Below are 26,013 nucleotides of genomic sequence, written 5' to 3' on the forward strand. Positions count from 1 at the left end.
GAGTTCGACAGTGAGAAAGACAGAAAGGTCTTCCTTTCATTGGTTCACCCCATAAATGACTGCTACTGCCAGCACTGCGCCAATCCGAAGCCAGGAGCCAGGTGCTTCTCCTGGTCTCCCATGGGGTGCAGGGCCCAAGCACTTGGGCCATCCTCCACTGCACTCCCGGGCCACAGCAGAGAGCTGGACTGGAAGAGGGGCAACCGGGACAGAATCCGGCACCCCGACCGGGACTAGAACCGGGGGTGCCGGCGCCGCTAGGTAGAGGATTAGCCTATTGAGCCACGGCGCCGGCCTATTTTTATTTTAGAGACAGAGAGACGAGATGGTGACACTTAGAGAAACAGACAGGGAGAGATCTTCCATCCACTGATTCATTTCTCAAATGCCTGCAACAGTCATGGCTAGGCCCAGCCAAAGCCAGGAGCCTGGAACTCGATCCAGGTCTCCTATGTGGGTGGCAAGGACCCAGGTACCCGAGCCTTCAGCTGCTGCCTTCCCAGGATAGGCACAAGCAGAAAACTGGATCACCAGTGGAGCCAGGACTCAGACCGGGCTCTCCAATATGGAACAGAGACATGCCAGGCATTCCTCACTGCTGTGCGAGAGCCTGTGCCTTGCCTTTGCGTTTGTAGGGAGGAGCCTCATTGAGCAATGAAAGAATGGGGAGCGTAGAGAGCGTTGCAGCGAGCAAGAGAACATGACGGTAAGCATCATACAAAAAATCCCATGGGCTGCTGGAGAGAGATCACAGGCCAGAAAAGGAGAAAGGCTGGTTCCTGTTTTTGAACAAGGAGCCCCCCATTTTCACGTCTGGCCTTGCCTGACACAGAAACGAAAGGGACAAAGGGACAGAAGACGCGGCAGGGCCTGTGTGCGGTCCTACCCAGCCTTGCTGCCGGAGCAGGGTGGCCTCTGAGGGGTTCTGAGCTGCAGCCCTCTCCACACCAGTGCTGCGTGGCCATCGCGAGCTCAGGACACGAGCAGGGAAGGCTGTGCTGGTCTACGTGAGAAAGCCTGGAGCCCCTCCCGCCCCAGCACCTCCGTCACCCTGACGCTCTTCTGGGCCAGGCTGTGTCTGGCTTGCCAGGCCGGAGCAGCGGTGTCCTGGGCAATGTTTACCCATCAGCTCTCCAGGGTCAGGAGCCCCGACGTGTAGTGTTTGCTTATTGCTATGTTGAAATACTCCCTGGGGGCTGGTTTGTGAACTATTGATATTTGCTAATCAGCTGGCCAAATTCTTGAAATTTTAATAATTGACTCCTGTAAGTTGATGCAAGAAAGATTTACTCACAGTGCTGCACCCTACCGCTTGGCGAGAAGAGGAAAGAAACGACTCAGGGTGATTTCAATAGAAACATAACTCACAGGAACAGGAACCTGAATAACCAGCAGTGTGAAAAGATGCTGAGACTTGCCAGGGCTGGGGATAATGCAGGTGAAAACAAAGAGGCAACGTACCACTTCTTAAAATCAGGTGGATAAAAGTCTCAAGTTCTGGGGAGACGCATGACTGATGGGAGGGTCGATTTGCACAGACCCCTGGGAGAGCGATTTGATAGACTCTAATGAAATTCCAAGTGTGCCTAAGCCCATCAGTTCCTCCTCTGGGCTTGGAGAAATTGCTGTCTGGGTACAGGGATGCTCACCGCAACGTTAGACTCATAATGAGCTCCATGTCCCTTCGCCCAGCTTCAACAATGATCAACTCATGGCCAATCTGGTTCCAATTTATCCCCATCTGCTTCTCCACTTTCTGTATTATTTGAAGTAAATCCCAGACTTCCTATCATTTCATCCATAAATATTTCCATATTTCTGAGAATCAAACTCAAGCAAGCGAAAAGCGTGGGGCAGGATTTTTCCTGGGTATGGGAGAGAGAGATTCCTGCAGAGTCACCGGGGCAGGGCAGATAAAAAGGCAAAGGTGGTTTCAAGACAGCTATGGAGCCTGGGTCGTCGGAGAGCAGCAACCCGCCTGCACTCGCTGAGCAAACGGCCCCTGCTCCCTCCCAGAAGCAGCCCGCAGGGATGGCCTTCTGTTGCTTGGCAGGATTGGAGGTCAAATAGAATCTGTGCTTGATAATCTGCTTAGTGGATAATACACTAAGAACTTACATCTGCGCAGGGCTTGTACACTCCCCACGCAGGAGGCTGCCTGGCAGCTCCAGGAAGTCCCCCTCGAGTGTGCATTTCACCATTACCATGTGGAAATCCGCACCTGATTAGTTATGCCTGTACATAAAAATACCGAAAATATGAATAACCACGTGTCTCTGAAATGACAGTGGCTTTGATTGCTACAATCACTCCCAGGTCTAAAATCTTGTTTCCATGTAAATTTTCCTACAGGAAAAATGCAAAATCTACACCAACAGCAATGGCTTTCTCCACTGTTTAACCTTAATCAAAGTAGGTCCCCTCTCCGGATTGCTGCTCTGCTCTGTGCTTTGTGAAAGGCGCTTTAGAATTTGGTTTTAATCCACGACCATCAGTAAGAGAGATCGAAACATGGAAAAGGGAAAGCACGTGGCGTTTTTACATCGCAAGAGCTGTATCAAAACCTCAGTAAGCCGCTCCACACGGGTTTCCGATTACGTGCTAGGAACGTGCGGGAGACAACAGAGGAACAACCCCCTCACGGAACATGGCTGCATAACTCCAGCACACTACACAGAATTCTGCCCAAGTTCTTTCCCTGCTCACCTTCAATCAGCAAAAATTACTACTCACTCATTAGATCACGCACAGCAGGCTGCTAGGAACTGTGTAAGAGTGTGAAAGAACTGTGTCTCACTGGAGAATTTTTTTTTCCTGAGTTTTGATGAAGACGTCCCGAAAATGCCGAGATCTGGTTGGTTTTCCAGTGATGAGTCAGCACCTAAGGTTCACACTGCTGTCATTGAACCTTCATCCAGAACCGTGGCTAAATTGAAGTAAAGTTACTGGCACAGAAATGAAAGGGACCAAGGAACGGAGCATTGCTGGATGATGAACAAACGCCAGTATCTCCGACAACGGAAAAGGTGGAGCCTGGGGGTAGGTGTGCAGCACAGTGCATAAGACATCACTTGGGAGACCTGCGACCCACATCCCACCTCCTCTATCAGAATGCCTGGGCTGAAATTGCAGATGCTGGGCTGGCGCTGTGGTGTAGCAGATATAGCTGCCACCTGCTATGCTGGCACCTCCTGTGGGCGCCAGCTTGTCGCTCAGCTGCTCCACTTCCGATCCAGCTCCCTGCTAATGGTCTGGGAAAAGCAATGGAAAGTGTCCAAGTGTTTGGGCCCCTTTCCTTATGTGGGCGATCCAAACGCAGTTCCCTCCTGTTGGCGTTGTCCTGGCTCAGCCCTAGCTGTTGCAGCCATCTGAAGAGGGACCCAGTAGATGGAAGATCTCTCCCTCTCTCTCTCCCTCTCTCTCTCTTTCAAATAAGTGAAATCTCAGTTCCTCTTCTGATTTCAGCATCCCTGCTAATGTACACCCTGGGAGGCAGCTGGTTCACTCCCCAAAAGGCCTGCAATGGCTGGGACTAGGGTAGAACAAAGCCAGGAGCCGGGAGCTCAACCCAGGTCTCCTGGGTGGGTGGCAGGAACCCAACTACTTGAGCCATCCCTGCTGCTCCCCAGGGTCTGCATTAGCAGGGAGCTGGAGTCAGGAGTTGGAGCTGGGAATTGAATCAAGGCAGCCTGGTAGTGTCTTTTTTTTTTTTTTTTTTTTTGACAGGCAGAGTGGACAGTGAGAGAGAGAGAGACAGAGAGAAAGGTCTTCCATTTCAGTTGGTTCACCCCACAATGGCTGCTGCGGCCGGAGCACCACGCTGATCCCAAGGCAGGAGCCAGGTGCTTCTCCTGGTCTCCCAAGGGGTGCAGGGACCCAAGGACTTGGGCCATCCTCCACTGTACTCCCTGGCCACAGCAGAGAGCTGGACTGGAAGAGGAGCAACTGGGACAGAATCCGGCGCTCCGAGAGGGACTAGAACCCAGAGTGCCAGCGCCACAGGCGGAGGATTAGCCTATCAAGCCGCGGCGCTGGCCCTGGTGATGTCTTAACCACTAACTTACACTCACCCTATGAGAAGGCCATTCCAAGATGGCCGCTGACAATGGAACCTGCCCCTCAACAGGCTCTGATTGGATGGCTTCAGAAACCACATGACAACAGAGCTGCCTGGCAACAGGCTGTGATTGGATGGCTTTGGAAACTGCCTGGCAACAGGCTATGACTGGTTAGAGCATAGACCGCCCCTTGACTGGATTGGCTACCTTGGCTATTTAAGCTGCTGTACAAACTGAAATAAATGAGTCTGCGGGCTGCTCACCTCTGGCCTGCTTTCACTGGTTCCCCAGGGTCTGTGTGGTGACTCCACACCTCTTGCCCCCTCCACGCTCCTCCTCTCTGAACGAATGCACTTCAACACATTAGCAGGAAGCTGGAGTCAGGAGTTAGAGCTGGGAATTGAATCAAGGCAGCCTGGTGGTGTCTTAACCACTAGGCAAGGCTCACCCTATCCCTGGGTTCTTTGAGCTTGTACCTGGATTGACTCTCTCTTGCTAGCCTATTTCCATCATTGATGCTTTGGTTTGCTGTGCCATTTTCCTGGGAACCTGCTTTTCAGATGAGAAGCCCTTCTAACCCTGGCCTCCCAGAGATCACTCCCTGCTCACTCAGGGCCCACTGGACAGACTGCTGCTTCTCTAGAAGAAAAACAGACAATGGTAGTGTAGTACACCTTCCGTGGGACGGAAGGTGAAGCCACGGCCTGCAGCCTGGCATCCCGCAGAGGAGCCAGTTCGAATCCCAGCTGTTCTGCTTCAGATCCAGCTCCCTGCTGTGGCCTGGGAAAGCAGTGGGAGGTGGCCCAAGTCTTTGGGCCCCTGCACCCATATGGGAGACCAGGAAGAGGCTCCTGGCTCCTGACTTTGTCCTGCCCCGTCCCACCCATTGTCGACCTTTAGAGAGTGGATGGAAGATCTCTCTCTCTCTCTCTCTTTCTGTAACCCTTTCAAATAAAAAAAAGATCTTTAAAAAACTAGTATCATTATTAACAAAATACTTGGAAAATATAGAAAAGAAGAAAGTAAAAAGTACTCATTTCCAAGCCAACAGAGATAAACACAGACAAAATTTGAGTATCTCATAATTGGACTTGGTTTGTGTGGTTTTATCGTCCTATTTTAAACTCACATTTATCATTTCTGTATATAATTGAATGTGTTCACATACATAAATGCATACATTCACACAAACCAAGTCCTTAACACTATTATAAACAATACTGCAGTGAACATCCTTATACTGAAATTTTTAAATTGTTATTTTAAAACATTCCTTATCAACATGCAAACATGCTAATGAGTCATCTGGTAAATACTTCCACTTCCAACCCCCCGGACATTCTCACGGACACAGGATGTTGCAGAAATCAACATGGAATCTTGAATCAGAATTCCCGAGATGGGGGAGGGGCTGAAGATGCCGCTTGGGGCCCAAATCCCATATTGGAGCTGGATTTGAACCCAGCTCTGCTTCTGACCCAGATTCCTGCTAATGCAGACCTGGGAGGCAGCAGCGATGGCTCAAGTGATGCAGTCCACCCACCTTGAGTTCTGGGCTCCCGGCTTTAGCCTGGCTCAGCCTCTGCTACTGCGGGTATTTGAAAACAAACCAGTGGGTGGAAGACCTCTCTTTCTCTCTCTCTCTCTCTCTTTCTCCCCACCCCTTCAAAGAAATAAAAAACAAAAATTAAACAAAGCAAAGAAGTCCTGAGATGGTTTGGTGGCACCAGCAACTACTTTCTTAGGCAACTCACTGAATCTCCGAGCTGCACTTTCCTCGTCTGTCACGTTGCTATTGAGGTAATGAGGACAGTGCAAGCCGGTGACACCTTGTGGGGCTATTGTGAGAAGCAAATGGGATTACAAGGAAAGATGAGTTTAGGGGAGTGCCTGAGAAGGACAGCTCGCTATCCTTCAAAAGAGCACTCCACGCATTTGTCTCTATTTTAGCTCAGACCTTTGGTCTCCAGGAAAGTTGTTGAATGCTTTGCTACACAGGAAAACCCGTCAAGAAAGCTTAGATGGAGAACCATTCTCCTCTAATTCATGGTACTAGTTATTTACACATGACAACTTCTAATAAACAGAGTTTGGCAATGGATTTGGAAAGCCCTGTGCTCATCTGCTTGTGGCCATTCTTCATCATCGAATTTTCATTTCCTGGGAAATTATTTGAAATATGTGTCCTGGCTTTTATTTAGAAATATTAATGGTCTATTTAGCAATGTATACCTCTGCATTTCACATATGAAAAATTAGAGAAATACTCTTATTATTTTAGCCAATGCATTTGGGTAGGTAAGGTTCTTTTTTTTTTTTTTTTGAGATTTTATTTATTTATTTATTTATTTATTTATTTTGACAGGCAGAGTGGACAGTGAGAGAGAGAGACAGAGAGAAAGGTCTTCCTTTTGCCGTTGGTTCACCCTCCAATGGCCGCCGCGGCCGGCGCGCTGCGGCCGGTGCACTGCACTGATCCGATGGCAGGAGCCAGGAGCCAGGTGCTTCTCCTGGTCTCCCATGGGGTGCAGGGCCCAAGCACTTGGGCCATCCTCCACTGCACTCCCGGGCCACAGCAGAGAGCTGGCCTGGAAGAGGGGCAACCGGGACAGAATCCAGCGCCCCAACCGGAACTAGAACCCAGGGTGCCAGTGCCGCTAGGTGGAGGATTAGCCTATCGAGCCGCGGCGCCAGCCAAGATTTTATTTATTTTAGAGGGGGAGACAGAGAGAAAGGTCTTCCATCCTCTGGTTCATCCCCAACATGGCCACAGTGGCTGGAACTGGGCTGATTTGAAGCCAGGAGCTTCTTCCAGGTCTCCCACACGGGTGCAGGGGCCGAAGGACTTGGGCCACCTTCTACTGCTTTCTCAGGCCACAGCAGAGAGCTGGATCAGAAGAGGAGCAGCCAGGACTAGAACCGGCCGGTGCCCATATGGGATGCCAGCATCGCAGGCGGAGGTTTAACCTACTGCGCCACAGCGCCAGCCCCCAGGAAAGGTTCTTTCTTCTCCTGTTAAGGCTTTGCAAAAAAAAAAAAAAAAAAAAAAAAAAGAAAGAAAGAAAGAAAGAAAGAAAATCTGCTAGAGAAATAAGTAATGGATGGAGCCAGAGTCGCGGTGCAGTGGCTTAGCCGTCGCTTGTGGTGCTGGCATCCCAGATGAGCACTGGTTTGAGTCCCAGCTGCTCTGCTTCCAATCAAGCTCCCTGCTGATGCACCTGAGAGGGCAACAGAAGATGACCCAAGTCCTTGGGTTCCTGTCAGCCACGCAGGAGACCTGGATGGAGCTCCAGGTTCCTGGCTTCAGCCTGGCCCCAGATTTAACTGTTGTGGCCATGTGGGTAGTAAACCAGCAGATGGAAGACCTCTCTCTTTGTCTCTATCATCCTGCCTTTCAGATGAATACTATAAATCTTTTTTTTTAAGATTTATTTTATTTATTCGAAAGGCAGAGTTACAGGAAGAGAGGGAGAGAGACAGAGAAAGAGAGGTTTTCTTTTTTTTTTTTTTTTTTTTTTTGACAGGCAGAGTGGACAGTGAGAGAGAGAGACAGAGAGAGAAAGGTCTTCCTTTTGCCGTTGGTTCACCCTCCAATGGCCGCCGCTGCAGCCGGCGCACCGCGCTGATCCGATGGCAGGAGCCAGGATCCAGGTGCTTTTCCTGGTCTCCCATGGGGTGCAGGGCCCAAGCACCTGGGCCATCCTCCACTGCACTCCCTGGCCATAGCAGAGAGCTGGCCTGGAAGAGGGGCAACCGGGACAGAATCCGGCGCCCCGACCGGGACTAGAACCCGGTGTGCCGGCGCCGCAAGGTGGAGGATTAACCTATTGAGCCACGGCGCCGGCCCGTTGTTGTTGTTTTTTGACAGGCAGAGTGGACAGTGAGAGAGAGAGACAGAGAGAAAGGTCTTCCTTTACCGTTGGTTCACCCTCCAATGGCCGCTGTGGCCAGTGCATCACGCCAATCCGAAGCCAGGAGCCAGGTGCTTCTCCTGGTCTCCCATGCGGGTGCAGGGCCCAAGTACTTGGGCCGTCCTCTACTGCACTCCCTGGCCACAGCAGAGAGCTGGATTGGAAGAGGAGCAACCAGGACAGAATCCAGCACCCCAACTGGGACTAGAACCTGGTGTGCCGGCACCGCAGGCAGAGGATTAGCCTATTGAGCCGCGGCACTGGCAGAGAGGTTTTCCATCACTGGTTCACTCCCCAAATGGCTACAAGGCCTGGGGCTGGGCCAGGCTGAAGCCAGGAGCTGGAAGTTCCACCCAGGTCTCCCACATGGGTAGTAGACTTGGGCCATCTTCCACTGCTTTCCCAGTTACATTAGCAGGGAGCTGGATGGGAAGTGGAGCAGCCAGGACTAGAACCGTCACCCACATGGGAAGGTGGTGCTGCAGGCAGTGGCTTAACCACAATGTTATACCACGATGTTGGCCCGAGAAATATTTTTTTTAAGAAAAGAAAGAGGCCAGCGCCGCGGCTCACTAGGCTAATCCTCCGCCTTGTGGCGCCAGCACACCGGGTTCTAGTCCCGGTCGGAGTGCCGGATTCTATCCCGGTTGCCCCTCTTCCAGGCCAGCTCTCTGCTGTGGCCCGGGAGTGCAGTGGAGGATGGCCCAAGTGCTTGGGCCCTGCACCCCATGGGAGACCAGGAGAAGCACCTGGCTCCTGCTATTGGATCAGCGCGGTGCGCTGGCCGCGGCAGCCATTGGAGGGTGAGCCAACGGCAAAAGGAAGACCTTTCTCTCTGTCTCTCTCTCTCTCACTGTCCACTCTGCCTGTCAAAAAATAATAAAAAAAAAGGAAAAGAAACAAGTAATGCATAACTAGACTTGTGATTTCAGATTTTATACAACAATTAATTCTTTTTTTTTTTTCTTTTTCTTTTTTTTTTTTTTTTTTTGACAGGCAGAGTGGACAGTGAGAGAGAGAGACAGAGAGAAAGGTCTTCCTTTGCCGTTGGTTCACCCTCCAATGGCCGCCGCTGCAGCCGGCGCACCGCGCTGATCCTGGCAGGAGCCAGGAGCCAGGTGCTTTTCCTGGTCTCCCATGGGGTGCAGGGCCCAAGCACCTGGGCCATCCTCCACTGCACTCCCTGGCCATAGCAGAGAGCTGGCCTGGAAGAGGGGCAACCGGGACAGAATCCGGCGCCCCAACCGGGACTAGAACCCGGTGTGCCGGCGCCGCAAGGTGGAGGATTAGCCTATTGAGCCACGGCGCCGGCTAACAATTAATTCTTTAAGCTAATTTGATTGAAATTAGTTTCTCTAGACAAAACGTAGAAACAAAGGTTGGTGCCATTTCAGTAAAACTTGCCTTCTTCTTAAGTATTTTAACTTAATTTATTTATTTAAGAGGCAGAAAGGGGCCAGAATTATGGCGCAGTGGGGGGAAGTCACCACCTGCGATGCCGGCACCACATATTGGAGTTCTGGGTCAAGTCCCAGCTGCTCCACTTCTGATCCAGCTTCCTGCTAATGTGCCTGAAGAAGGCAGCCGAAGACGGCCCAAGTGCTTGGGTCACTGACACGCATGTGGGAAATCAGGATGGAGTTCCTGGCTCCTGGTTTCAGCTTGGCCCAGGTTGTTTCTGCCATTTGAAGAGTGAGCAGCAGATGGAAGGTATCTGTCTCTCCCCCTCTCTCTCTGTGTCACTCTTTCAAATACATAAAAATAATCTTTTTTAAAAAATGAAGAAAGAGGGGCCAGCACTGTGGGGCAGCATGCTAATCCTCCACCTGCAGCACCAGCATCCCACGTGGACGCTGGTTTGGGTCCCAGCTGCACCACTTCCTATCCTGCTCCCTGCTATGGCCTGGGAAAGCAGTAGAAGATGGCCCAAGTCCTTGAGGCCCTGCACCCATGTGGAAAGCCTGGATGAAGATCCTGGCTCCTGGCTTTGGATCAGCTCAGCTGTGGCCACTGTGACCATTTGGGAAGTAAACCAACAGATGGAGAACTTTTCTGTCTGTCTCTCCCTCTCTCTGTCTGTAACTCTACCTCTCAAATAAATCAATAGAATCTTAAAACAAAAACAAACAAACAAACAAACAAAAACTAGAGGCAGAGAGACAGACAGGGAAAGCTCTTATCTGCTGATTCACTCCCCAAATGCCTGGAACAGAAGGCGTTGGGTCAGGCCAAACACAGGGGCCAGGAACTGAATTTGTGTCTCCCACATGGCTGGCAGGGACTCAAATATTTGAGCCATCACCTACTCTCTCCCAGGACATGCATGAGCAGGAAGCTGGATCAGAAGCAGAGTATCTGGGACTCAGACCAGACACTCTGGTATGGGATGCAGGCATCCACAGTGTGATCTTAACCACTGCCCCAAACACTCACTCCCAGGAAAACTTATCATTAGTGGTCCCGTACCAGGCCTGCCACGCTTGTTTCTTTCCATGTATTGACAAACACTATCACGTGTGTCCTCCCCACGCAGCAGACTCAACCCTTGCCCTGGAGACTCTTAGAGTCCTTGTCCAGTTCTGGCACCCTCTTTACTTACAGTAAGCGCAACCATTTCTTGCAGAGGCCTGATGTGGGCGGTCAGGAACCGGCTGTTCTTCCTCCCACTGCTGCTTTGCAAAGCTCCTCTGCTGACCCTCCCGGAAGACATTCCCCACAGGGCCACACCTGTCCAGTGGCTTCCAGGTGCTGGCTAGCAGTCTTCATTTTAGGTAATAAAGAAGATGGCCTGATTCAAATCAAAGCTGCAGCTGCACTGCCAGTTCAAACTTCTCCGCGTTCCTCAAAGCAAGCCAAGGGGCGAGGTCCCTCTTCCCAAACGTGCGCATCCCAGCTGCTCCCCGACTGGCTAACAGCCGCCTGTGACTCCTCCAGGCTTGGGCCAGAGAGGAGGCGGGGGCAGGAGAGGAGTGAAGACACCTTTCCACTTGGCCTGTGCTGAAATGCCCTCTGTGACGGCAGACGTCTGGGTGGTGGCTGGTGACTCTCTCTTGGGGTGACTAGAGACCCACCCACTGTGCCAGCACCACCCCTGACATCACACAGGCCCCTGATGCAGCTGAGGCACTGTCAGGCTGACCTCTCCCTGGGCCCCAGCTCCCATGCCGCTGCCCCCCACTCCTCAGGGCTGGCTCTGGGCTCATCACTAGCGCACCGCTGGGGATCTCTGCAATTCTGAGGCGGGAACTGGCTGTCTTCCCTCCTGGCAAGTGCCCTACTCTCTTGGGGGAGGGGAGGATCTGGTTAATGCCTCCTTCTCTTGGCTTGAAGAGGGGAGCTATGGGGAGACACACAGCACCCGCTGCTCACTGTCCCACTTGTCCAACGCCAGCCCCAGCCCCTTTCATATGGGCTGAGGTTAGGAGTCAGGGCAAGCCTGCAGAACTAGTCTGTCTGTCTGTCTGTCTGTCTCTCTCTCTCTCTCTCTCTCTCCTGTTGCTGCTGTTATGAGTCCTCTTCCTTTCTCTAGAATGGGGGGACCCTTGTCACTGACCTCTCTTCCTAGACAGAAAGTTACATAAGCAAATGAGACCACATTTCAACCACTGCTGGGGGTCACTTCACTGCCTCATCACAGCAGTGGCTTTGTTTCATTGTCATTGTTGAAGCTGTTTTAATGGCTGCACACTAGGCCAGCAACCTGAGATTGCACTGAAGTGCCAGTGACTACGTGATCACCAGCCCCAGAATTCTGTTCCCAGCAGGAAAGGGTGGAAGAGCCCAGTAGGCAGGGCTGAGCAGGAGACCTGTTCCACAGGTCCAGCAGGACTGGAGGCGTGGCTGTAAACGACCTTGGGGGATGCCCATGGAGGGGCAGGGGAGGCGATCTTGGAGCTGACGACTCACTAAGTAGCACTCTTCAGGCCTAGTACACAGCAGGCACTCCAATTTTTTTTAAAGATTTTATTTATTTATTTGACAGGTGAGTTACAGACAGTGAGAGGGAGTGACAGAGAGAAAAGTCTTCCATCTGCTGGCTCACTCCCCAAATGGCCACAATGGCCAGAACTGGGCCGATCTGGGCCGATCCAAAGCCAGGAGCCAGGAGCCCCCTCCGGGTCTCCCTCCACCCTCCCAGGTGCAAGGGACCCAAGCACCTGGGTCATCTTCTACTGCTTTCCCAGGCCATCAGCAGAGAACTGGATAGGAAGAGGAACAGCTGGGGCTAGAACCAGCGCCCATATGGGATGCCGGAACTACAGGCAGAGGATTAACCTACTGTGCCACAGAACTTGCCCTGGCACTCCATTTTTTTGAGACCCACATTAGCATTGCTCTTTTTTTTTTTTTTTTTTTTTTTTTTTTTGAAAGGCAGAGTGGACAGTGAGAGAGAGAGAGAGACAGAGAGAAAGGTCCTCCCTTGCCGTTGGTTCACCCTCCAATGGCCGCCGCGGCCGGCGCGCTGCGGCCGGCGCACCGCCCTGATCCGATGGCAGGAGCCAGGTACTTATCCCGGTCTCCCATGGGGTGCAGGGCCCAAGCACTTGGGCCATCCTCCACTGCACTCCCTGGCCACAGCAGAGAGCTGGCCTGGAAGAGGGGCAACCGGGACAGAATCCGGCGCCCCGACCGGGACTAGAACCCCGTGTGCCGGCGCCACTAGGTGGAGGATTAGCCTAGTGAGCCGCAGCGCCGGCCAGCATTGCTCTTCAGATAACAGATACGGCAGTAGCATATCTTCCTTCCAATGAAATCGTGTGCAATTGTTATGAAGAATAAGCAAGAATTTTTAACATTCTTAAAATGAATTTTTGAAGTAAGAACATGAGAAATTTAGTAGAGGTGGGAATAACATTTTACAGGGGCCCACTTTAGATTTCCTGACTGTGCTAGCTTTGCCATGTAAGAACACAGACACAGAGAGGGCGCTGGGTGCAGCAGTTAGGATTCCGCTTCGCGGAGCCGGCATTGTAGTGCACCGGGTTAGCTGCTGCCTGGGACACTGGGATCCCATATGGGCACCCGTTCGAATTCTGGTTGCTTCACTTCCAATCCAGCTCTCTGTTAATGACCTGGGAAGGCAGCTGAGGATGGCCCAAGTGCTTGGGTCCCTATACCCACGTGGAAGACCTGGAAGAAGCCCCTTGCTCCTGGCTTTGGCCTGGCCCAGCCCCAGCCATTGCAACTATTTGGGGAGTGAACCAACAGATGGAAGATTGATATCTCTCACTTTCACTCTGCCTTTTAAATAAATAAATGAATAACTATTTTTTCTTAAAAAGATGCCGTTTGGATTGCCCATGCCCCATGTTGGGGTACCTTGTTTGAATCTTAGATCTGCCTCTCTTTTCCAGCTCCCTGCTAATGCAGACACTGGGAGGCAACAAGCCACGACCCAAGTGCCTGGGTCCCTGCCACCCACAGGAGAAACCTGATTGAGCTCTGGGCTCCTGGCTTGAACCTGGCCCAACTCCAGCTGTTGCGGGCAACTGGGGAGTGAAGCAGCGAATGGGAGATCTCACTCTGTGTGTGTCCCTCTCTGCCTCCTTGCCTTTCAAATAAATAATTTAAGAGAAAAAAAAAAGAATAGAAGAATCAGAACATAATTTTATTTCATTCTTTGTGAAGAAAATAGAAAATTCAGGAGGACTTAGAGACCCAGAGGGTAGAAGCCTGATTCCCAGCCGTGTAGAAGCAGTGGGAGGCTGGGGCATGAGGCTTTGCATCAAGCGTTGATTGGCTTCTCTACTAGAAGACTGTGTCCTGGTGAATCTGGCTCACCATAAAGAAGTGCTAGGACTGGCACTGTGGTGTAGCGGGTAAAGCTGCCGCCTACAGTGTGGGCATCCCATATGGGCGCCGGTTCTAGTCCCACCTGCTCCACTTCTGATCCAGTATTTTGTACTTTGTGTTTCTGTGTGGGTGCAAACTGATGAAATCTTTACTTAATATATACTAAATCGATCTTCTGTATATAAAGATAATTGAAAATGAATCTTGATGTGAATGGAATGGGAGAGGGAGCGGGAGATGGGAGGGGTGCGAGTGGGAGGGAAATTATGGGGGGGAAAGCCATTGTAATCCATAAACTGTACTTCGGAAATTTATATTTACTAAATAAAATAAAAAAATAAAAAATCATTTTAGGGGTTGGCATTGTGGAATAGTGGGTTAAAGCCACAACCTGTGGTGCTGACATCCCATGTCTGTCTGCCAGTTCAAGTCTCAGCTGCTCCACTTCCAATCCAGCTCCCTGCTAATGTGCCCGGGAAGGCAGCAGATGGCCCAAGTGCTTAGGCCCCTGCCACCCATGTGGGAGACCTGGCTGGAGTTCCAGGCTCCTGACTTCCACCTGGACTGGCCTGGCTGTTGCAGTCATTTAGGGAATGATTCAGTGGACAGAGACTTCTCTTTCCGTGTGTGTGTGTGTGTGTGTGTGTGTGCGTGTGTTCCTCCCTCTGTCTCTCTGTCACTCCGCCTTTCAAATAAATAAAATAAATCTTAAAAAATAAATTTAATAGACTTTGCATGTTCATGGCAGGAAACAAAATCCATTCCAACAATGAATTTTCATTTCACCCCGTCACCTGCTCAGTCTGCTTCCCACTCAAGTTTCTGCCGTATCTGCTTAGAGAAGCACACCATGCGTGTGTGTGCGTACACATGTGCATTTGTGTCATCTTTTTGGTGTTATTGCAGCCAGTGTTAGCATTGAATACACCAGCGCAAACCTTGACTTCTCACTGAGCCTCACTCCTTGGGGAATATTTCTGACGTCACTGCTTACCCCTGCTTCCTTCTGGGTTAGCCCACAACAAATAACCAGTCTGAGCCTGGCCCGCATCTGTGCAGGTTCCCATCTTCGATATCACAGGCAGCGCTGCTAATACTATCCCTGCATGTGCACCATCCCCCAGGTCAGAGTGGATCTTCAGGAAAGATTCCTAGCACGTAAGTTGCTGAGTCCAAGGATATATGCATTTTAATTTTAATGAATCGGCCGGCGTCGTGGCTCACTAGGCTAATCCTCCGCCTGTGGCACCAGCACCCCGGGTTCTAGTCTGGTTGGGGCGCCGGATTCTGTCCCGGTTGCTCCTTTCTAGTCCAGCTCTCTGCTGTGGCCCGGGAAGGCAGTGGAGGATGGCTCAGGTCTTTGGGCCCTGCACCCACATGGGAGACCAAGAGGAAGCACCTGGCTCCCGGCTTCAGGTCAGCGCAGCGCACCGGCCGTAGCAGCAATTTGGGGAGTGAACCAACCGAAGGAAGACCTTTCTCTCTGTCTCTCTCTCTCTCTCACTGTCTAACTCTGCCTGTCAAAAATTTTTTTTAATGAATCAGCAATTTCCCCCAAAAAAGGCACTATAAGCTACAATCCCAGCATCATATAAGTGCTATTTCCCTTGTTCTCACTAATGCATGGCATCATTTGGCTTTTTGTTACAGATTTATTTGTTTAGTTGGAAGGCAGAGTTAGAGAGAGAGAGAGAGAGAGATCTTCCATCTGCCAGTTCACTCCCCAAATGGCCCCAACAGCCACAGCAGGGCCAGGCTGAAGTCAGGAGCCAGGAACTCCATCCAGGTCTCCCACACAGGTAGCGGGAACTCGAGTCCTTGACCGTGCATCATCTGCTGCTTCCAAGGTGCTTTATTTTTTTTTTAAGATTTTATTTATTTATTTATTTGAGAGGTAGAGTTACAGATAGTGGGAGGGACAGACAGAGAGAAAGGTCTTCCTTCCATTGGTTCACTCTTCAAATGGTCACAATGGCCAGAACTGAGCTGATACGAAGCCAGGAGCCAAGTGCTTCTTCCCGTCTCCCACACGAGTGCAGGGAGCCAAGGACTTGGGCCATCTTCTGCTGCTTTCCCAGGCACAGCAGAGAGCTGGATCGGAAGTGGAGCAGCCAGGACTCAAACCGGAGCCCATATGGGATGGCAGCACTGCAGGCAGAGGATCAGCCTACTGTACCAGCCCCTCCCAGGTGCTTTAGCAGGAAGCTGGATCTGAAGCAGGGTAGCCAGGACTGGAACCAGCATTCTGATATAAGACACAGGCATTCCAAGTGGCAGCTTAGCCCACTGTGTGACAATGCCCACCCCTCATTTAGTTTTTTGTTCTTTGCCCATCTAATTGGTGAAAAACACCATATTTCACGGTATTTTAATTTTCTCAAATTATGTTTGAGCTTGAAGATTTAAAAAGGTGCGTTTAATATTTGGGAACAACTTAAGCAACAAAACAAATAGCATTGGATTATAACCCAAAGAATGAAATTTTGTAAAAAGTTTATTTATTTATTTGAAAGTCAATTACTGAGAGAGAGAAAGATCTTCCATCTACTGGTTCACTTCCCCAAAAGGCCTCAAAGGCCAGGGCTGTGCCAGGCCAATGCCAGGAGCTTTTTCTGGGTCTCCCACATGGGTTCAGGGCCCAGGGACTTGGGCCATCTTCTACTGCTTTTCCTGGAGCACTGGCAGGGAGCTGGATCAGAAGTGGAGCAGCCAGCACTTGACCTGGTGCCCATATGGGATTTGTCACTGCAGGTCACGGCTTAACCCTCCGAGCCACAGTGCCGGCCCGGGAATGAAATCAATGCCCAGGAACCCATACTGCTGTAAGTAACTAACTCCACAAATAGACACATGGGAGAGAAGTGACAATTCTTCCTTAGAGACCCCCATTCCTAAAGCGGAGGCAGTGGGCGAGGGTTACCACAGCACGAGCACAATCACAGGCAAAATTCACCAGTAGATGCTAAAATCAGCGGGCGGAATTTAAGCAGAAGCAGGATTTCTGCAGAGCCTCGAAATTGTCACACTCAAATTATTCAATAACTTCTAGAGGCAAAATCGTTTCTTTACAGTGGAGAAGCCCAGCGGACACCACCGTAGCCACACGATCAAGGTTAGCGTTACAGGAAAACACACTGACGTCACGTGTGCAGATGACGTGGGAAGCAGGGTCCTTCCCTGCTGTGCCCAACTCCCGGTATTGCATGGCCCCCTCCTAATCACCAGAAAACACCAGACAAACGCAAGCAAAGGGGCCGTCTACAGTCAGCGAGCAGTGCCCGCCCAAAGGGTTAAGGATAGAGGACAGGAAAGACTGAGGGATTCTCCCAGCTAGGGAGAGACCCATGACCCGGCAAACGCAAGGAGGGATCCTAAACTGAACCCTGGACCAAGGAAGGGATTCCCGCGGAAAAGCCAGGGAGATCACATAAACTCTGTGCTTCAGTTAATAATATTGCAACAAGGTTCATTTCTTAGCTGGGTAATTATGCTATGTTTTCAAAGGAGAAGCCCGGTGATGGGTACACGAGAGCACTCTGTGCTGTCTTTACCTACCATCACAAAATTAAAAGTGGTTTAAAAAAAAAAAAAGTACTTGTATTCTCTTTTGTGTGAACTACTGCTCAAGTACACCATTTTAAATTTTCACTTTATTTGAAAGGCACAGAGACAAAAGCAGAGAAAGATTTTCCATCTTCCGGTTCACTCCCCCAAGTGCCCACAACAGCCAGGGCTGGGCCAGGCTGAAACCAGGAACCCAGAACCCAATCCAGGTCTCCAGAGGGCTGGCAGGGACACCAGTACTGAGCCGTCGCCACTGCCTCCCAGGGTGTGCAGCAGCAGGAAGCTGGAATGGGACTCAGACACCTGACACAGGACATGGGCGGCCCTGGCACGTCTCAACCCTGGAGGTGCACTGTCGCGCCGAACGCTCACCTCACCTGCTTCCATGGTTTCTACAAGTAAGTGTTCAACAGTAGCCAAGGACGCGGGCGTTTAACCCAGCAGTCAGCACGCAGGTTAACATGTTAACATGCGTATCCCACATTGGAGTGCCTGGCTTCAGTGCCCGGCTTCACTCTGATTCCAGCTTCCTGCTAGTGCAGACCTGGAGACTCAGGCAATGGGGTTTTTCCTCCCAGGTAGGGCACCCACACTGGGTTCTTAGCTCCCGGCATCAGCCACTGCCCAGCTCAAGCTGTTGCAGGCATTTTCAGAAAGAACCAGCGGATAGGCACTCTCTGTCTGTCTGTCTCTCCCCTCTGTGTTTGTCTGACTGCCTCTCAAATAAAATTTTTAATAAAAGAAAAGCAAGGACAACTTGGAGAAGGAAGCGTGAGGCTGGAAGTTCCCCAGCTGGGTGTTAGAGTCCATTACAATGGCACTAGGAATTCTAATTGCATATTTCCTGGGCTGCAAGGGCCGAGTCATCTCTGCATAGCACAGTCCTGGCTACACAGGAATCCCTAAGTGTTTGTTGAATGACTAACTGAATGAGTGAGCAGATGGGGCAATGTGAAGAACTGTTTTTAGAGCCTTCTTTGTTTGTCTTGGGTGCTTCACATACTCCTCCTCCCACCTCTATTTTTACTCCCCCTCCCCTTTACTCCTTAATGGCGAGGCCAGGGCACACAGCAGGCAGTGACATGGAGCTGAGATGTGGCCTCCAGTCCCCAGAGTCTTAGAACGGTCTCACCTGCAGCTGGACGCAGCGTCCTCCAGCCTACCCACCTGGCCCAGGTCTTACAAAGCCAGCTCTCCTCTGGGGAAATGGAGCCAGGTTGACTAAGGCCCTGTCTGGGCTACTGACAAGGACTGAGCCGCAGACCAGGATCTGTGGAATCTTCCAGAATCCTGAGGTCCCAGCCTTCCAGAGGAAGAGCTGCTCCAGCCTAGGGAAGGGGCCCAGGGAGGTATGTGACTGCCCGGTGAGAGCCTCCTGAGCCAGTGCTGGAGCCACGGGACGCCTACTGGGCCCACAAGGCTCTGGCCCGAGCCCACCTCTGGGCTTCTGGGGCGAACCTTCAACCTCGCTGAGCCTCATCTGTCAAGTGGAGGATTTCTCTTGATTGAGGGAAAATTTTCAAACAGCGAAAGAGACTTCACAGCACCACGCAGCGAGTTTTGGCCAAGTCCAACCAAAATCCAGATCTCCGTCTAGAGCGTTCCCCAACTCCAGCGAGCTCTCTAAGCCAGGCCCCTGTCCCTCAAGCCCATAGGCACGAAGCAGCTGCTACCTGAGACAAATGCTGCTTTTCTGGACTTCCTACAAACAGAATCCTGCAGCAGGTGCCCTGTTGCGTGCGGCGGCTTCGTTCGGCGTGATGCTGGTGAGACAGGCCCACGCTGTGGGTGCGTCAGCCCTCTGTGCCTTTCCCTGTGCTTCCGTTGCGACGAGGCTGTGCCACCAGCTGTCCACTCCTCACCTGTCTCTGGACAGCTGTTTCCCATCGGCGGTCATTGAGATAAAGGTGTGAAGAACGGTTCTGTAGGGCTGCGTGTCCGTTTCCCCGGGGTGCATACTTAGGAGATGTAACAGCACAGTGGCGGAGAGTGCTGGCCCATGCCTTCAAGAAGAGGGGCTTGGCCAGCGCCGCGGCTCACTAGGCTAATCCTCTGCCTATGGCGCCGCCACCCCGGGTTCTAGTCCCAGTTGGGGCACTGGTTCTGTCCCAGTTGCTCCTCTTCCAGACCAACTCTTTGCTGTGGCTGAGGAAGGCAGTGGAGGATGGCCCAGGTGTTTGGGCCCTGCACCCGCATGGGAGACCAGGAGGAAGCACCTGGCTCCTGGCTTCGGATCGGCACAGCGCCAGCCGTAGTGGCCATTTGTGGGGTGAACCAACAGAAAAGGAAGACCTTTCTCTCTCTCTCTCTCTCTAACTCTGCCTTTCAAAAAACAAAACAAAACAAAAACAAAAACAAACACAAACAAACAAAAACAAAAGAAGAGGGGCTGCCCCTCTGCCTGGCCAAGACCTCCGTAGGGCTGTGCTGGTCCCTGTTCTCTTCCTGCCTCCCCCGGCCTTGCACAGGGGGAGACCTGCATCTGTCCCTGGTTTCCCAGCACCTCCTGCTCCCCTCCCCAGCATGGGCCCTTCCTGCAAAAACTCCTGCATGTCTAACCCCGGGCCTGGGCTCTGTTCTTGGAAGACCCACACTGGCCCCACTGAGAGTGGAACTGCAGGCTCAGACACTACACACCCGTAGCCAGGACAAGCCTTGGGCGGGGAGCACCTGGTGCGGACTGGGTCATCTACCTGGTGTGGCCAGGCAGGTAGGTGAGTCTGTGTCGCTGCAGAGGGGCAGGAGATGAAGGAGACCCTTCCTCTCTTGTCCAGCAGAGCTGCAGGCAGGAAGGAACAGACAATGCCCAATGCTCAGGCAGCACTGGGTTCCCCCTGCCCTCGGCACCTCCTAGGAATCCCTGGAACGTGGGGAGACCAAGGCCAGACTGCGATCGTCATTCACGTGCGCTGCCCAGGCTGTGGCTGACCTGGGCAGTGGCACTGCCCCCCTGAGTTTTAGCGGGGCCCTGCAAGTGCGCGAGCTCTGGCTGCTGCAGCAGCTCCGGGGCACACCCAGCCCGCCTGTGCAGCGCCCCCCCACAGCAACTTCAAAGGCTTGAGTGACAGGGACGGGGTGACGGTCTGCTGATCCCGGGGTTCTCTGAGCCGCGTTGGGGAAGAAAGGCCAGGGATGAGGGGCTTCCGGAGGAGAGAGGGTCCCCGCCAAGGGCATTTGCTTTCCAGACTGAAGTGACCCTGGGATGTGGCCGGCACTAGAATGTGGTCTGGGGGCTCCACTGGGAAAAAATGAAAGAAAGAGAGAGAGAGAGAGAGAGAGAGAGAGAGAGAGAGAGAGAGAGGGAGAAACAGGAGAGAGCGAGCAAGCACAGGGAAGAGAGAGAGAATTTTTTAATCTCCAACCCCTGTTCCAGTGCCAGTGCCCTCTTCCACCAGGATGGCGCCAGGCCGCCTTGCCGTCCCCAAAGCTCGTGCCAGCAGGAGTGTGCCCATCACTCCAGGGCCCAGCAGCAGAGGCCCTCGCAGGCCAGTGAGTGGCTCAGGAATTTCCACAAGGCGGGAAGCAGGAAGGAGGGGACCAGCGGTTCAAGGAAGCCTAGAAAGTTGCAGGTTGGGATCAGGGGCGGTACAGAATGTTCTGGAACTCCCTCTGCCTCTACAAGGCCTCTGCATCCCCGGGTGGCTCCCTCCACCCCCTCAGAGGCTGCCAGGGCTGCCCATGGCGTTTGTGACTCAGTCACCCTCCCTAGAGAGGAAGCTCCCACAGAACAAGGGTGGAGCAGGCTGATGCCCCCTCCCTGACAGAAGCTACCCCCGGCCCGGCCCCCAGAACCTGTGAACTCCTCACCGGGAGGGACAGGACCTCGCTCAAGGATGCAGGGGGCTCACCCAGAGGGCTCAGAGGAACCCCAGCCCCTGTGAGGGAGAGAGGCTGGAGGATCAGAGAAGAAGTGGTCCTGGGGGGCAGCAAAGGACTGCTGGGACGGGAAAGTGAGGGGAGCTGGGAAAGAACTGGCAGTGGGGCTGACTGTGGACTTCGGTCCTTCCTAACTCTGAGCTCTGCACGAAGCCTAGAGTCATCTGGGCTCGTATTTATTTATCTGACAGTCGTTTGTCACAGCAGAAGAACAAAGCTCTGGACCCGCAGGCAGCCGCTGACCCTCACCCTCACCCCACACTTGCGTCCTTTTGTGAAGGCAGGGGAGGGAGCTTCCAGCTGCCCCTGTCCCTGTCCCGGCGCGGTCATTCCTTGTGAAGTGACAGAGGTGACAAGGCCTGGCAGGGCTGACCCAGGAATGGAAGGGGGAAGTGGGTAGAGGAGGGGCATGGAGGCATGGAAAAAGAGCGAGGGGAACGCCACCCCACCCCACCCCCCAGCTGAAAATAGGGTCTCCTTGGTCAGTCCCGGCCCCAGCTGTGGCCTCCGGCCCTTTCCAGTGGCTGGGGAAGGCTGGCGGGGCTGCCTTGGGTCTGGCACCACAGGTCTGGCCCAGAGAAAGCCAGGCTTGCTGGGCTCAGCTGGCTCTCGCGCTCGGTCTCACTTGGGGAGGATCCCAGACTCCGGAGTGGGCAAGCAGGCCCCAAGAAGGACGCGGACAGGATCCATGGTCTGCTAGCCAGACAGCCACCATGGCTGCTCCAACACGCCCCATGGGCGACACAGCCCAGTCTATTCATACACCGATTCCATTCTGTAATTGACTTCTTTCTTATTCTTTTTCTTATTCTTTTTAAAAGATTTATTTAGCTATTTATTTGAGAGGCAGAGTTACAGAAAGAGAGAAAGAGAGAGAGAGAGAGAGTCTTCCACCCGCTGGTTTACTCCTCAAATGGCTGCAATGGCAGGAACTGGGCTGATCCAAAGCCAGGTGCTTCTTCCAGGTCTCCCACATGGGTGCAGGGACCCAAGGATTTGGGCCATCTTCTACTGCTTTCCCAGGCCATAGTAGAGATCTGGATTGGAAGTGGAGCAGCTGAGACCTGAACCAGCGCCCATGTGGGATGCCAGCACTGCAGGCGGCAGCTTTACCCGCTACGCCACAGTGCCGGCCCCCATACACATTTTTCATGAACTTTTTGAAGACCACTTGTATGCGTGGATTTCAAACATGAAAATGAACTTTCAAGCACGTGTTTTCCTTCTTTTCCGATAGAAAGGAAAGCATGTGAAACACACTTCTCCACTCCATGCTTTTTTTCTCACTTCATGAGAGGTCTCTACATATCAGTGACTGTAAACGTTAGCCACGCTGGCCCCTCACAAAGCAGGACCGTGTTCCGTGGTGCAGAGATGCCATCGCTCACCAATCGCGTCCTTGCTGAACGACACTGGCTGACATCACACGGTCACCTGTCGCACACAGAGGAGCAACTTCTCAGCCACAGGCCATCAAACCGACCCAACTGAGAACATTTCCTGTCCACTTCTGGCCCCTTCTGCTGTGTCGAGTCCATGAAGCCTTGCGTGCAGGCCACCAGCAGGTACCCTCTTACAGGAGCCTGGGCCTAGGTTCTCAAAGGACCCATCTGCAGTTTGTCTATCAAAACCCACACTGAATAAAATGACCATGGAAGCAGCCTGTGGTCAGCTGTCCCGTGAGGTCAAGGCTCTTGCAATCACTCCAGCAGGCAGCCCAGCCCTGGGATGGCCCCACACATGCCAAGTTCATGACAAGTTAGATAAAGGCGGGGGAAAAAATCTAGTTGGATCGGGGAGAGCCAAAATTGTTCAAACAGCTCACATGCAAGTAACAGTGCTTTCTGGAATGTTGGCTCGTCTGAAAAAGCAGTCACGGGCCTCTGATGCTGTGGCTTTGCCTCTGTAGTTACTGTTTAAGCCGAGTCCCCCATCCACCGGAAGCTGCAGTCTGAAGTCCGTCCCCTTCGCTACGTATTTCTTCCTGAGGGCACAGGCGTCCATGTACATTTGCATCCTACACCCAGGCTGGACTGATAGAGGCTTGGGAAGACCCAAAGTTCAGGAAGACCTGAACTTTCTGGAGCTGAAGGGCCTTGGCTGCCAGGCAAGGTCTCCCCGAGTGGCTGGCGTGAGAGAGGAGCCCTGCCCGGCCCACCGCAAGGTCCAGGGGTCGGGATGTGGCAAGTGGCAGCCGTCTGGCCAAGAGACAGCAGCCGTGTGTCTGCGTCTGCTGACTCGCGTGGTGTCCCCAAGCCCCACCTCTCACGTTTCCTGTCCACGCAGCAGGCACTTTCCTGAGCAATCACTTCCGGAACCACAGCGAGAAGGGAAGCGCCCAGGAATAAGGCCCATTTTGGAGGGAACGGGGTGTTCGGGGTGCATGTGACTGCAGGCCACGATGTCAGAGACCAAACCAGTCCCTAGGGGGAAGGCAGTAAAATGCCCGTGTGGGGGCTGCCTGGTGCAGGCCGCTGAGAGCTGATGCTTTGGGGGAGGCCCTTTTCCTCCTGGGCGCACCTTGCAGGGGATGGAGTGGCTAAGGTCCCAGGACCCGCAGTGAGGCTGCTGAGTTCCTGTCCTGGCCCCACGAGTCCTACAGCCTAGACACACGTAAATCATTTAGGTGCATAATCTCCTAGCTGTAAACGAGAACCTTCGGGGCTGCTCTGGGAGTTAAGGGAGACGCACGCGTGTGAAGAGGTACGTGCCTGACCTTTCACTAGGACTCGGCCAAGGTCAGCTCCGGTTAGGATCCTGAACACACCGTCCAGGGCCTGACCTGTAATTACAACAGGCCAGGGGCTGAAGTGGGTGGAAGCCTCGGGTCAGATGTGCTTTGGGGGCCCAGAGCATTGCTTCTTTCCCTCTGGACATGCAGGACGTCAGCACTGTCCGGCCTTGGTGGTCGGCAGGCCAGGAGCCCCCCGCCTCACTATGCTTCAGGGGAGACTGAAGACGTCAAAATGCCAGCAGAACCCAAGGCCTCCACGTGGTCCTGATGAGTGGCCTGGGGTGCTCCAATCTCCCCCGAACCGAGGCTCACGGAGCAGTCACTTGTCCAAGGCACTGCAGGTGTTAGGTGGCCAAGTGGGGTCTGGCACCTGCCATCCGATCTCAGAGCCCTGAGGATCTACCTCAGAGCTCCCTGTGACCATGAGGCCATAGGAGAAAAATCAGTGAGGATTCTTTGAAACTTTTTTTTAAACAAAAATGTAGAAGAGTGCCATTCCTGACAGTATTTAAGCATAGTCCTTTAAAAGAAAGCGAGCGGTGGCACATGGCCTGGTGGCTGAGATGCCTGTGGTCCCTACTGGGAGAACATGGTTCTGATACCTGGCTGTGGCTCCTGACTCCAGCTTCCTGCTCATGCAGACTCTGGGAGGCAGCAGGTGATGTGTTACTGTTACCCACATGGGCCACCTGGACTGTGTTCCTGGCTCCTGGGCTACTGGCATCAACCTGGGGCTGTTGATTGCATTTGAAGAGTGAATCAGTGGGTAGGAGCTCTCTATCTCAAAGAAATAAATAACAAAACTTTAAAAAATAAATTAAGGCCAGCACTGTGGCATACTGCATAAAACCACACCTGTGACACCAGCATCCCATATGGGTTCCAGTTCACCTCCCAGCTACTTCACTTCCTATCTAGCTCTCTGCTATGGCCTGGGAAGGCAGCAGAAGATGATCCAAGTGTTTGGGCCCCTGCACCTGCGTGGGAGATCCACATGAGGCTCCTGTTTCCTGGGTTCAGAGTGGCCCACCCCAGCCATTGCAGCCATGTGGGTAGTGAACTAGTGGATGGAAGATCTCTCTCTCTCTCTCTCTCTCTGTAACCTTGACTTTCAAATGAATAAATAAATCTCTAAAAATAAAATATAGGGACCGGTGCTGTGGCGTAGCGGGTTAATGCCCTGGCCTGAAGCGCCAGCATCCCATACAGGCACCGGTTCGAGTCCCGGCTACTCCACTTCTGATCCAGCTCTCTGCTATGGCCTGGGATAGCAGCAGAAGATGGTCCAAGTCCTTGGGCCCCTGCAGCTGCATGGAAGACCCTGAAGAAGCTCCTGGCTTTGGATGGGCATAAGCTCCTGCCGTTGCAGCCAACTGGGGAGTGAACCATCGGATGGAAGACCTCTCTCTTTCTGCTTCTCCTCTCTCTGTGTAACTCTGACTTTCAAATAAATAAATAAATATTTAAAAAATAATATAAATAAAATGAAAAATAAATTAAAGAGGAGCCGGCTTTGCGGTACACAGGGTAAGCCGTTGCCCACTGCGCCAGCCTCCCATGTGGGCGCCGTTGAAGTCTCAGCAGATTCACCTCCAATCCAGCTCCCTGCTCGTGCGCCTGGGAAAGCAGTGAAGGACACCCCAGTGCTTGACCCCTGCCCCCACATGGGAGACCCAGATGAAGCTCCCGGCTCTTGGCTTGAGCCTGGGCCAGCCTTGGCTGTTGTAGCCAGTGAGTGGAAGATCTCTCTGTCTCTCTCTCTCTCTGTAACTCTGCCTTTCAAATGAACAAAATACATCTTCGTTAAAAATTAAAGAAAAAGCAAACATGATGCTAACTTGAGCTGAACCCACGTCGGAGCCTAAACCTGGCCTTGGGACAGAGTCCCTGCCTGGGCGCCTGGGCTGACAGCTGCTCAATTTGCAGGGCTGCTTCCCTGCCAGTCAGGAAGCTGCAAGCTCTCGATTCTCTCTTTTCAGGAAGGTCAACATCAGGTTGTTCCAACAGGGAGCACCTGGTGTCAGGGGGTAGCCAGGGTCTTCAATGTGGACATTTGTTCACGAGTGTGGCCCAGAGA

At 52.6% G+C, this 26,013-nt stretch overlaps 1 protein-coding gene across 2 annotated transcripts in view; it reads right to left on the reverse strand.

Moving 5' to 3' along the window:
* ZRANB1 (zinc finger RANBP2-type containing 1) overlaps nt 1-26,013 on the reverse strand; it is a 125,333-nt gene that overhangs the window by 78,593 nt on the left and 20,727 nt on the right. Inside the window, exon 1 of one of the 2 annotated variants that reach the window (XM_051833527.2) lies at nt 10,569-10,982. The exons of the other annotated variant lie outside the window; for it this stretch is intronic. The gene's annotated coding sequence lies outside the window, so the exon portion shown is untranslated. Of the gene's footprint in view, nt 1-10,568; nt 10,983-26,013 lie in introns of those variants that run through there. 2 annotated transcript variants of the gene reach the window in all.

Source organism: Oryctolagus cuniculus, chromosome 15 (genome assembly GCF_964237555.1).
Source record: "Oryctolagus cuniculus chromosome 15, mOryCun1.1, whole genome shotgun sequence".
In the NCBI taxonomy this organism is placed as follows: Eukaryota; Metazoa; Chordata; class Mammalia; order Lagomorpha; family Leporidae; genus Oryctolagus; species Oryctolagus cuniculus.